General features: G+C 41.4%; 1 pseudogene; it reads right to left on the bottom strand.

The window, feature by feature from the left end:
- Positions 1–2,944: 2,944 nt before the first annotated feature.
- Positions 2,945–12,126, bottom strand: LOC135257004 (HHIP-like protein 1; annotated as a pseudogene).
- Between the last annotated feature and the right edge of the window lie 327 nt (positions 12,127–12,453).

Below are 12,453 nucleotides of genomic sequence, written 5' to 3'. Positions count from 1 at the left end.
TAGGTGCGTGCAATATTTTTCAAATGAATAAACGAATAACAATAAATGTGGGGTTGTTCCCTATTATGAGTTTTTTGAAATATTCCAATTACTTTTGAATAATTCAACAATAATGAATATTATTCAAACGCATCGTATGTGAATTTATGGTTCCCAAAATCAACCGTGAATTAACTGTAAAAATAAGAACCAGGACCAGAGCAAAAAATATAAAATGGCAATTTACAATTTAATAGTTCCAGCTAGGTCCTGCACACGCAGACCAAGGAACTCCAACAACGTGATTAACATCTCCAATAGACGTAGTCAGTTAGATCAAGATCAGGCTAGTCTGTCATTATCACACGGTATCTCTTTTGTCCCCCCTAAAAAAACTAATCCGAATTCACTACTAGAGTGGAACTGTGCTTTTTTAGAGATGTAAAACTCAAAGCCTTTTACACAAGGCGAGGGACTCCGCTGCCACTACTGAACACTATAGCGACTCACCAGTAAAACCTAATTGTAAAACATGATTAAAACCTGAAAGAACTTTCACTACATAGTTGAGCGATGCATCCGTGGAGAGCCTTGGCCAGCTTGTGGAGCAGAAAGTGATGGATTTATGTGCTACAAACAAGGAGGAGAGACTTCATTCAAACCTTACGGTATCTGAGAGAAGACCTCTGGCTGAGTTGATGAACACTGATGACACCGCCTATTAATCCGCCAGGCTGATTGGGTCGAGATGTGACTTCTTACGGTGGCCATCCTGCCTCCTAGTGGTATGGGTCACGGCGCCCACAGAATGGGGATAAAACGAAGATCCACAATTTAGCCTATTAAAAAATGAGCGGCAAACATGTCGCAAATCCGAACCCCGCCCCTGCAACATGTACTCGTTTCTGGCCAACAATGCCACTTGTTTCCTTGTGGTAAAGCCACACATCCTCCGACGAGAGGCGAATCGTTTCAATTCTAAAGCCGAGAACCCGAGTTTTCGTGTCTGCAAGAAATGCTGGGATAGCTGGCGATGCGAGGTGGGTGGGGCTACCGGGAAAACGGAACGTAGTGTGATAAATCAGATTAAAGATACAATGTGTCTTGGATTACTATTATTTACCCATTCCACACAGTTCTGTTAGGAGGATGCCGTTAATTCTTGAATGGAGTCGATTAGGAAGTCGCTTCTTCTCAGAGGATGTGTGGCTTCTTATCAGCGCTCATGTCAATTAACCAGTAAGCACACAGGTTACTGCTGCCTCAAAATAATCGATGACGCAATCAACTAAATCGATATTAAGTGTCACAGGGATATAAGGCCACAGAGCAAACGCGGTAAATACTGCATCGTACCGATGGATTTCATTAGGCTACATCGTGCAAACGTTACAGCAACTGATGTGGGAAATGGCAGCAGAAACAAAAGAGCTTTCCCATTCCCCAATTGCATATTAGATACACACTAAACCACTGCATACAATGTAGGCCTGCTTTATAGTTTAAGTTCATTTTGCATAAAAAAAAAAAATCATAGCCTGCCCTACCCTTTCAGCTTTCAGAACAGCACCTCAGATCAGCAAATAAAATTATTCAGAAAAAATGTTTAAATGTCTGTAAGTAATCGATTTATTGCATTCAGATTTGTAATATCCAATACTTGCGTCATTATGGTTCTTTCGTCCAGTGGAGGAAAATGTTTTCTGCTCTTATTCAAGATAAAGATGTTCGCAAGGTCAGGCACCATTTTCAGCTCAATTCGACAAGCGTCCATTTATAGACTGGCATATTTGACCACCCGATGGTCTCTCTTTATTTATCCTACAGTAGCACTTTGTTCAGCAGATGTTTAGTTATCTGAACGGCGATATGTTTACTTTTAAGTCAATCAAGTTCAGGAGGAATTCAAACTCCAACCTTTCAAATGAACCCTGATTAGTGTCTATGGGTCCGGTCCAACCATTCGCAAGTAAGTGCGTATCTACCTCCCCCTCCCTGTGCATAATGTCTACATTGAACTGACCAGCAGAGAGTGCGTCTAGCCTGAAGCTAGTTCTCAAAACAACTGGGTATCGTTCTATAAAATGTATTTTTAATTATGGAGGATCGGAGAAATAGGATCTACACTGTGACTGAAGTAGGCCTAATTGAACAATTTGAAAAAGCAGATGTGAATTAGAGGCTTTACTTTCATATTTGGAAGTAGAAATCACTTGATGACGGTTTTCTAGCCATTGCCCCACTGCTGGGCTTGTAAGTTTACCGAAGAACATAATTTAGTGTTCTTCTTATTATTTCTTCTTATCCCATTCCAACATTATGTGCGCTACTGCTCCTACAGCTTTTCAACAAGACCTTCCATGTTTGGCTAGTAGCCTCACCTAGTTTGTTGTCCTTTTGTGGCAATAGCATGACTATTTTTTGATATATTGAAGTTTTTACAAAATTTTCCCATTGATTAAAACTGATGGCATGCTCAGAATCTGAACAACACACATTTTGGCTGATATTACAATTGGCCGCTGCAGCTGCCACAGATACAGACTGTCCATTATAAGATTTTCGAAAGAGAGATCTTTGGCAAAGCTTCTAATGAACAAAGTCTATTGCTTGGTGAGCAATGTTAGTGGCAGCAAAGTGAGTTCAGCCTAAACTAATATTATTTTTCTGTTATAATTCCTGCCAGCTAACATGCGTATTTCAACATTTAACATAATATTGATTTTTGTAAGACATTAACACTCAAAAACATCTGCACAATTATTTTCCACTGGTGGGAAAAGTTACGGATGAACTGTGTAAAATAATTTAGCCGCTAGCTGGTGAGAATTTTGTCAATTAAACAGTAGTAGTATTTTTATATACTTTATGTGAACCACAAATAATTATTCACATATTTTGTAAGTTTTGATACAATCTTGATGGTACAATGGTGCCCTTCAAATAATGCCACAATCCATGTCTCTGTTGTGTGTTGCCACAAAGTTGTGAGGCTTTATTTAAGAGTAGTGCAAACCAGGTGGAAATGTCCTTTTTAAGTGCTTGGGGTTCAGGGGTTAATGAAACTGAGAGACTACTAAAAGACATTACTGGCTACATTCCTCTAGATTCAGACCCCACCATAAAATTTGGAGAGGAAATCAAAGTGTTGAAATGGGCCTTATGATTTGGCCACATAAATGATGATGAATAAAAATGTATGGTTCAAGAGAACATAATGCATCCTATCCTGTATACACTTGCAAAAATTAATAAGAACTTAATGAATCCACCAGGGCATCCAACCTCTCTCTCAGTATGTAGACTCTGACAGTAACATTTGGTGCATACTATGCCCTTATTTTTAAAGGACACTACAGACTTTTTCTGACAAAATTTAAGACTGGCAAATAGACTCATCTGATACTTTATGTGCTATGGATGTGTCTTACTCATTATCAGAGGGAGTTGAGCGTGTTTCTTTTCATAATTCATTTCCCATTAAATGTCATAAATGCGAGGACATTTTTGATCTGTTTCGTAATTTCCCATGTTAAAATAAGTTTAGTCATCATCAAAATTATTATGCATTTCCGCAGATGACACCAGCACTCTCATAATGTGCGCAGTTGTGTATGCCAATGCCTGCGTGCTGACAGTCCAGCAGGGTCCGCTCAGTGCCTTGGCACTGCACGTCGTCTAGCAGCACCCTGAGGCTCCCGTCCTGTCCGAACTCAGCCTGCTTTGAGGCCTTCAGGGCACGGCTGTACCCCAGCTGCCGGCAGGCCACGCCTGCGCTCCTCTCGTCCCACAGGTCATCGCACACCATCCCCCATTCCCCCCCGATGTAGATCTCCACCCTGCCCCGGTCAGGCTGCACCTCCGCATCCGCAGCCAACCGCAGGTCCCCATTCTGTGGTGGGGCCACGGAATCATGCTTGTCTTTCTTCTGCTGCGTCTGGGCTGGGCTGGTATCACCCTTGGCATCTTGCACCCCCAGCATGTTCATCAGTTCCTGGAGCCAGTCTGTTGAGCTGACAGCAGAGGGTGCCACCGCTCTTGGAAGGGCCTGCGCTGGCTCTCGAGCTCGGACTAGTTTTGGGTGTTTTGGTGATAATTCAGCTTCTATCAATACTGTTGGCAAAAAAGGACTTAACTTCACATAACTCAGTGTAGCACTCTACAGGATGCTATCAATGCAGTCATCACAGATCTGCTAAAGGCTCAAAAGATTTGCTCAAAGAAAATCCACTTACTTTCTTTGGGCTGAAATGGGATCAAGTTGCTTTTAGTTCTGACCGGGAGAGGGTTGTAATTACACTGTCTTGGTGGTGCTCGTCTGTCATGAAAATACATAAATCAGATTTTGGTCGCTTTGTACAAAGATGTTTTCCATTTGTGTACTTTATGATGCATAAAGATACAGAAGTTTGTACGTCATAAAACGTCTATGTGGTTATTTCTGTGTGGTTCAGTGCTTGGCATATTTTCTATAAGGTATGTTGCATATGTTGCATCTACAATTTATTTGAACAAGAAAGGTGATAATGCATGTAATACTAGGCTTCTAATACTAGGACTTGTGTACAGTGATATATTTTTACACTGTGACTACTGATTGAGCCTGTTTTAAGATTCATGACCAGCAGAGGACAAAGTATCCTTCCCAAAATAAATTTTAAAAAATGTACAGGTGGCACACTGGTTGAATGATTTGGGGTTTTTTTTGGACAGAGCTGAAACTTGGTACAGCCAAAAGCTCACACATTCACCCATATTTTACTGTACGACTGTCTGACTTCTTTCACATGCAGCTTTACACTCAGTCTATGTGTTTGCACAGGCTCTGTGGTTGTGTGGTTAGAATGTGCCCCCCACCTGGATCTACATCAAAGAAGTATTTAGAGGATAGAGCTACTTACTGATACCATCACAGGATTCTAAACTTGAAATTGAATGAAATTGCAGAAAGTAAAAAGGACGTTTAAATATTTGTTACATTTTTGAAAACACAATACTCTCCTCCAAATCGGATGATTTTATCAGAGTTGAGAACTTCTCTACCTGGCAGAAACCTTACTTGCATAAGCCTTGCTTTTGCTGAATATACATGTAGTCTGGGCCATGGTCTACACCACACAATTTCACATCACAGTCTGATTACCTGCATCCAGTCCTTATCACACTCTGTGACTGTGTCAGTCCCTGTCACTACCCAGTTCTCACCGTGATGGATCCACAACTTTGTACACTACACCAGAAGGGGATGTCGCGGTTGGGAACGAGGTCGACATGAAGTAAAGCTCCCCTGGAGGAAGAAAAAACATATCCAGAGAAGGTTTACCAGCAAACTGGACATTATACCCAAATGTATGCTTAAGAAAGATAAAGATCTTGATGTCTGGAAGGTACTTGTAGAAGTGCAGAACCCAGTTAGTAGATGTACTACCCCATGGCTTTCTCCAGCACTGAGCTTGTTTATTGTCTGGACTGGAGACTACCTGAGAAAACTGAGCAGCTCCTGCCCACAAAATTCAATATAATGCACTATGTTGTATTTTATTTTGTAATATAAAATAGAAGGTATATTTCACAGTAGTGCAATATATTGCAATATCATAATGCAGCAAAATATTAATTATACAAATTATTATTTTCCAGTATTATGCAAAGTGTTGCAATATATTAAAAATATATTTTCACACATTTATTTTCGTTAAGACGAAAGTAGTGCTGCTGGCCCATCTGGGGGTGTATGGGGATGCAGCCGGCCTGGTAATGTGCTTGCAAATGGCTTCATATTCCTTGGTCTTTATATGATCATGAAGAACAAATCAGACAATAATGACTACCATGAGATGGCTTCTCATACCATTACAAGTCCACCACCATGTGTAACAGTTGGCAACAGACATTGTGAATTGAAGGCTTCCTTTGGCTTTCTATAAACCCATTCAGTTGTTAACGAATCATATGATGTTACTTTTTTCCATGGCTCAGCGTTCTAGGTTTTGTGCTCCTTACACCAGGTTATGTATATCTGAGCATAAGCAAGTGGTTTTTGACTGGTGTTCGCCATAAATACCAGCTTTATGAAGCTCAGAACACATAGTTTTTGTTGAAACTTTTCTACATAGGTGGTGATTCAATTTTGTCGTCATTTTTCAGGCTATAGTCTTGGGCTGCTGAGTAACTATCTTGTTAAGTGCCTATCAGTCCCTATCAGTGAGCTTCGACTTGCAACCACTGCTCCTCCTTGCCGGTGCAGTTTGTTTACTTTTGGAAGATGTTGCCATAAATGTTCACCTTGCCAAAGGTTTTTGTGATTGATGTACAACAAAATGGCCAAAAGTCAGACATGGACACTAGTCTGGCATCCAATGTCTCATCCAAAATTATGAGCTTTAATATGGAATTGGTCCATTCTTTGCTGCTCTAACAACCTCCACTCTTCTGGAAAGGCTGTACACTACATCTTGGAGCGTTGCTGCAGGAATGTACTTCCATTCAGCCAGAAGAACATCAGTGAGGTCGGGCACTGATTGGACGATTAGGCCTGGCTCGCAGGTGGCTTTCCATTTGATCCCAAAGGTGTTGGATCGGGTTGAGGTCAGGGCTCTGTGCAGGCCATTCAAGTTCTTCCACACTGTTCTTGATAACCATTTCAATGGGGACCTCACTGTGTGCCCGAGGGAATTGTCATGCTTAAATAGGAAAGGGTCTTACCCAAACTGTTGGGGAAGCATAGAATCATCTAGAATGTGATAGCATTCTGTGAAATTAAGATTTGCCTTTACTAAGGGGCCGAGCCCAAACCATGAAGACAGCGTGGTATGTGGTATTTACATTATCCTGCCCAAACCCTGTATACATACATACATACATAATCTCAAATGTGTCTGTGGAATTGCTTCACAATGTACATATTCATACTCTGCGCTCTATCCTCACCACAAGAAGTAGATATACTGGTAATGGGTTAGTTGCTAGATGAGTCCTGAAAGACCGACAAGGTCCTCCCCTCCTGCCCTTATCAACTATTCTTCATGAGTCCCAGCTGTGCCCAAATTGGATCCCCTGTCTGGTCTGTCTGTTCTCCTGTAGTGCCATCATGCGCCTGCAGAAAAAACAAGCCTTAAACAGGGCCACTGCTAGTGGACACCAAACCCAGGGAACGATTTTGGTTAGGCCCTTTGATTTGGTGTGCCCTTCTTATGGTAAGGTACAACAAAACAGTTTCAGACTTTGGCTTTTTGCAAATACGGAACTTCTAAACCCAAGAAGCTAGGCGAGGTGAATTAACTGTGTAAGCAGTTGCTTCAATTGATAAATTGAGAACTGAGAAGCAACAAAAACCAGCTGTGGCTCTCCAGGACCAAGGTTTAGGGACCCTTGCATTAGATGGAATGCAGCTATTCTCCAGCCAAAGGATGCTGTTCTTCACCCCACTATGTGGTATGTAAAGATACCCAGAGCCTCACCCGCTCATAAAATCTCCAAAGATGTACATGCCGTTCAAATTAGGGTATTCACAGCCTCGGTAGACATAACCTCCTGTTACAGACTTGCCCATTTTGTGTGGATATGCATATATTGGAAGGACATCATCTAAAGAAAAGAGGGACAGAGTTATGGTAAACCTGGGTCTCATTATAAATGAGTTTCAAAAACACCTAACTTAACAGTTGAAATCCAAAGGCCAAAAATGGTTTACTTTCATTGTTTTTCAGGGTGTTCAAACATGTTTCAAGAAACAGTTCTGAATGGCAGATGTACAGCGGACTGTCAACAAGACATTCAAAATCATAGGCAACCCACCCCCCTCAGCTGAATCTCTACATACTTAAAGCGAGCAAAGAAGATCATCTCCAACCCCTCACATCTTGCTCATCACCTCTTCCAGCTCCTTCACTCAGGGAGGCGCTACAGGTCATTGTCCACTAGGATTAAACTCTTCACAAACAGCTTTCTGTCTATCTATCTATCTATCTATCTATTTGTTGATTTCTGGAAAAAATTCCATGTTTTTTTTGTTTGTTTGAGACTCATAACAGTTAGGCACTCACTCAGAGAGCTGTTAGCACAGAGATTCTTGTCATAGCAGGAGAAGCCCTCTTTGGCTCGCCAGCCATAGTTCCGGCCTTTCTCGATGATGTCTACTTCCTCAAATTTGTTCTGTCCAACATCTCCACAGAAGATTCGCCCTTTTCCCTCCTTGGTGAGGGGGTCTCCACGGTCCACAGAGCACCGCCACATGTTACGCACCCCATAGGCATACACCTCTGGCCGGGCTCCTTGGTCGTGCATGAATGGGTTATCTGGTGGGATCCTGTACAATGGACCTCTGTCATTGTTGTTCACATCAACCCGCAGGACCTTGCCCAAGAGGGCAGACCTTGAGGGGAAAATCAAATGGTTACTATTGAAAGGGACAACACTGCCATGGAAAGTCAACTGTTCACAGTGAGAAGCAAAATGTTACCATGAAGGGCTCATGGCACAGCGCTGAAACGAAGTGTGGAGATGTGCGAGACTAGTTCTGGGTTAACTTAGATGTCAATGTGTGGTATGCAAATTTGGTGGCACTGAACAGTGTTTTCATTGAGCTTTTCAAAAATCATTCCACATGCAGCACTCTTTTGTAACTCTCATTCTTTTCAACCAATGGGTAGTCACATTAAAGTGATTTTGAACGGTGTGAGAATTTAAAAGAAAAAAAAATTATTTTTTGTTTCATCAAACATTCGACATATGTGCTTACGGCCGACAATCAAGAAATCAACTAATTGTTTCCAACCCTACTACCTATCAAGTTAATTAGCAAGGAAAGTGCTACAGCAAAGTGCAACAATTCTGTGATATGAATTGAAATAAATTTAACATGGTTTTATCATCTCACAAGTTAGCAGTTAGCTATGCATACATTTACATAGTTTTACAAAACAATTTATAAATGAGGACCAATTTTCAGCCCTTGATTTATGAAAAGTCAACAATATTGATATTGAAGTCAACAAAGTTACTATGAAAGTCTTCCCATGCAGTTACTGAGAAATCCAATAAAGTTGCCGTGAATTTCAGAAAATGTATGTTGAAATATATAAATTACCATTAAAACAAACAAAAATCCCTATTTGTTTTTTCTGTGCTAAGTATTTTGTTTCTAAATGAATGTATTGAGACTCAATAAAGTTTAAAAAGTTGGAAGCATTGAGCATTATTTAAACCATTCCAGCTGATGAAATGTGGGCAGTAGATTTCATTAAAGAGCTCCTGGAATAAAATGGAATTGCACAAAGTTGGTTTGTGAGTTTATATAGGAGACACTCATACTTGTTTTGTGCATTTCCGTATTTCCCAAATGGATCCCCTGCCATGCCACCATCCCCTGTAAAGATGTACAGGTATCCATCCACTGCAAAAAGCAGCTGGCCACCATTGTGATTGGATGCTGGTTCATCTATTTCTAGAATAATCCTGGAGGGAAAATATTCAGCAAAATGCAAAAGATGCAGAATGAGAAGTAACAAATGCAGAGGTATAGATTACAATCTATGATGGAGCCTTCCTTCTGTGAAGACAGAAGATATGCATGCCTACATAACCTACTAGCATTGCTGAATCAAAGGTGCACACCTTTCTGAGCCATGGTCCACAGTGTTCATGTCGCTGGCCGAGGCTCGGAACTCACTGATTCTGATCCTCTCATCAAGGCCCACCTGTATTGAATAGTAGACATACAACTTCCTGTTGTACTTGTATTTAGGGTGAAAGGCGAGCCCCAGGAAGCCACGCTCATCCCCCTCCCAAGGCGAGGTCAGCACTGCTTGGGTGATGTTCAGAAAGGGTTTCTCCAGCTTGGAGCGGTCAGGCAGGTACACCCACACCAGCCCCACTTGCTCTGCCACAAAGAAGCGATGCGTCCCGTCGTTGGCGTGCACCATGGCCAGAGGGTTTCTCAGCCCGTTGGCTACCTCCTCCAAGCACAGCTGCAGACATCCTTCTGAGTTTCTGCTAACATGACCTAGGTTTCTGGTCAGCTGCTCGTTGTTGAGGAGGTTAGGAAAGCAGTAGTCTGCGTCTTCCAGACCCACGTAATTACAGAAATGGCCTTGGTCCTGCTCCACCTTAGCAATGTGTATGTCTTCCGTTAGCAGGGGAATGGTCGACCTACACTTCAGCCAGAACTCAGAGCAGTAGTCACCGCACAGTCCGGGCAGAGACCGAACTGGCGTGCTAGCGTCTTCTGCGTCATAGAGGTGTGCTGCGAGAGGTGAGCACTCCTGTACAGCGCCAGATGGGAAGAACAGTTTTAGTTTGTTTGGATAAAACTGGGTTGCAAGCATGCACCTGCACATGCATAGTTTAAAATGCTTAAGGACAAGCAAAATCTGAATAAATTAAGTAATTTACTTTCATTTGAATTTATTTTCTGACATAGGAGGAGACAAAGGCCATAAAAATATACAAAATATTGATTGCAACGAGTTCATAGATAGGCCTGAAGTTTGATTCCTCGGATTCTGCTAATTGCAGGAAAAGGGAAACTTACAAAATGTTGTCAAATAGCCTACATTGTATATTAGATTGCAGATTATTTTATAGGATAAAATACAATTTGGTCAAGCGGGCGTACCTGGCAGATTATGTTTTGTACGTAGCTGGCACAATTTTCGTACCCATTGTGATCAAAGTTGTCCATGATCCGATAGAATTTCGACATCAGTTCCTGGTCTTTTGCAGAATCACAGCAACCGAAGTCTTTGTACAAGACGCAAAATGTCAACGCTTCAGGAGGTCGGAAGGGGGGCTTGAAATCCAAACACTGAGGGTGTAATTGCGCGAGTGGTATCCAGAACCCGGACAAAAACACCCAAATAAAGAGTGCGTGCCGGACACGACCAGGGCTGTCACAGGTATGCCACATTGTTATATTCGGACAACCGGAGCGTCACAATTTTTCACTTGTCCTGAAGACAGCCTACGTAAACTGTCTGAAATTGTCTGCTACGTTCACAATCTGATCTTTGAACAATGGACTTTGCCCAGTTTTTAACGATCCACTAACTTTTCCCCGTGCACGTTATATGTTGTTTATGCCGTGGAGAAATGCTCGTTTCTTTTTCGTCATACTTATTCCCATTTTACCGCGTCATATAATAAACATTTTCTTCCATATTTTGACGATACAATAAAAAACAAACAAACAAACAAACAAATAAATAAATAAATAAATAAGAAACAATAGCAAGAATTATGACACGTTTCTTAATCATACGGTGATTGTGAGCCAATTATAAATTTGCAAACGTGACGTCACGCAGCCCTTCACAACATCTCTTGTAATGCATTGATATATTTCCATGGGCACTCCTCAACAGCTTTTATGTTTAATAGTTCATCCAATACCACACATTGCTAAAGAGCGAGAAGACAGATTTATTTATAGTTTTTCCACAAGGTGGGGATGTATTCCCGTATTACGTCTCGTCGAACCACTGGTAGATTCAATTACACCAAGAATCCTGGGTTGCCTTATATGAGTGATTTAATTCTTTTTGAAGGGACTGACCATTTATTTTGTGGAAGCCTTTTGGTGAACACATAGCTACTGACAAAGTGTCATCATGGGAATTGAAATAAATTGGCTTCCTCTTGTCTTCATCGCTATACTTTCCTTACATGTAGGTGGATTACGCTGCCAATTTACTGCTGGAGAGGAGTACTTGACCAGATTGAAAAATTGGCCAGGACACTGCTAACAACATCCCCACTTTTTCTCTAAATGAAATGATTTTAATGACTTTAAGTCAGAAGGGTTAAAGTATCCTTGAGAATACTCTGCCTTCTAAGACACTGTGCCAGTCCCTACAATGGGATATTATTAAATTTATAAGGCCCAGGGGACTACCCCTAATGGGCTCATCAGCACAACGTTCAGCAGAAAAGTAATTTACCCAGGAGGTGTCCCATTAGAATCCCCACTGAGTCCAGTCCCATTTACCTTCAGCCATTTGTCACAAGACAGCTACACAGGGTGCTGCTGCCTGCTGGCTATGGCTGCATATGATGTTGTATGCAATACTGAAGCTGTGTTCAACTGATTTGATTATGCATTGCTATAATTATAGGTGAGAAAGTGCGAACACTGCTTACACTGAAACCTTAGAATAAATGTATTAACTATCACCCACACATTTCTATTAACATTCTGGGCTTCCTTTCAGTTAATTAAGGTCACATATTCCATTAGGCCTAAATCATGACAAGATTAAGGAAAGTCAGTATTCAGTCAAGAGCCTAAAGTGCTTGCACTGGCAATGCACTATAACCCATTGGTATTCACTCTCGGTTCTGGGGATCTCCTGTGTATGCTGGTTTTCCTTCCAACTACAATTGCAATCCTAGAATATTAACAAGCTGTTAATTTTTCTTTATTGGGTGCTTTTCATGTTTAGAGGGAAGCCACATTATGTCAGAAATAGCTATGCATGC

This window comes from Anguilla rostrata, chromosome 6 (assembly GCF_018555375.3).
Source record: "Anguilla rostrata isolate EN2019 chromosome 6, ASM1855537v3, whole genome shotgun sequence".
NCBI classification, from domain to species: Eukaryota; Metazoa; Chordata; class Actinopteri; order Anguilliformes; family Anguillidae; genus Anguilla; species Anguilla rostrata.
Note: the sequence above shows the minus strand (reverse complement) of the source record. Positions and strands in the feature narration are given on the sequence as shown.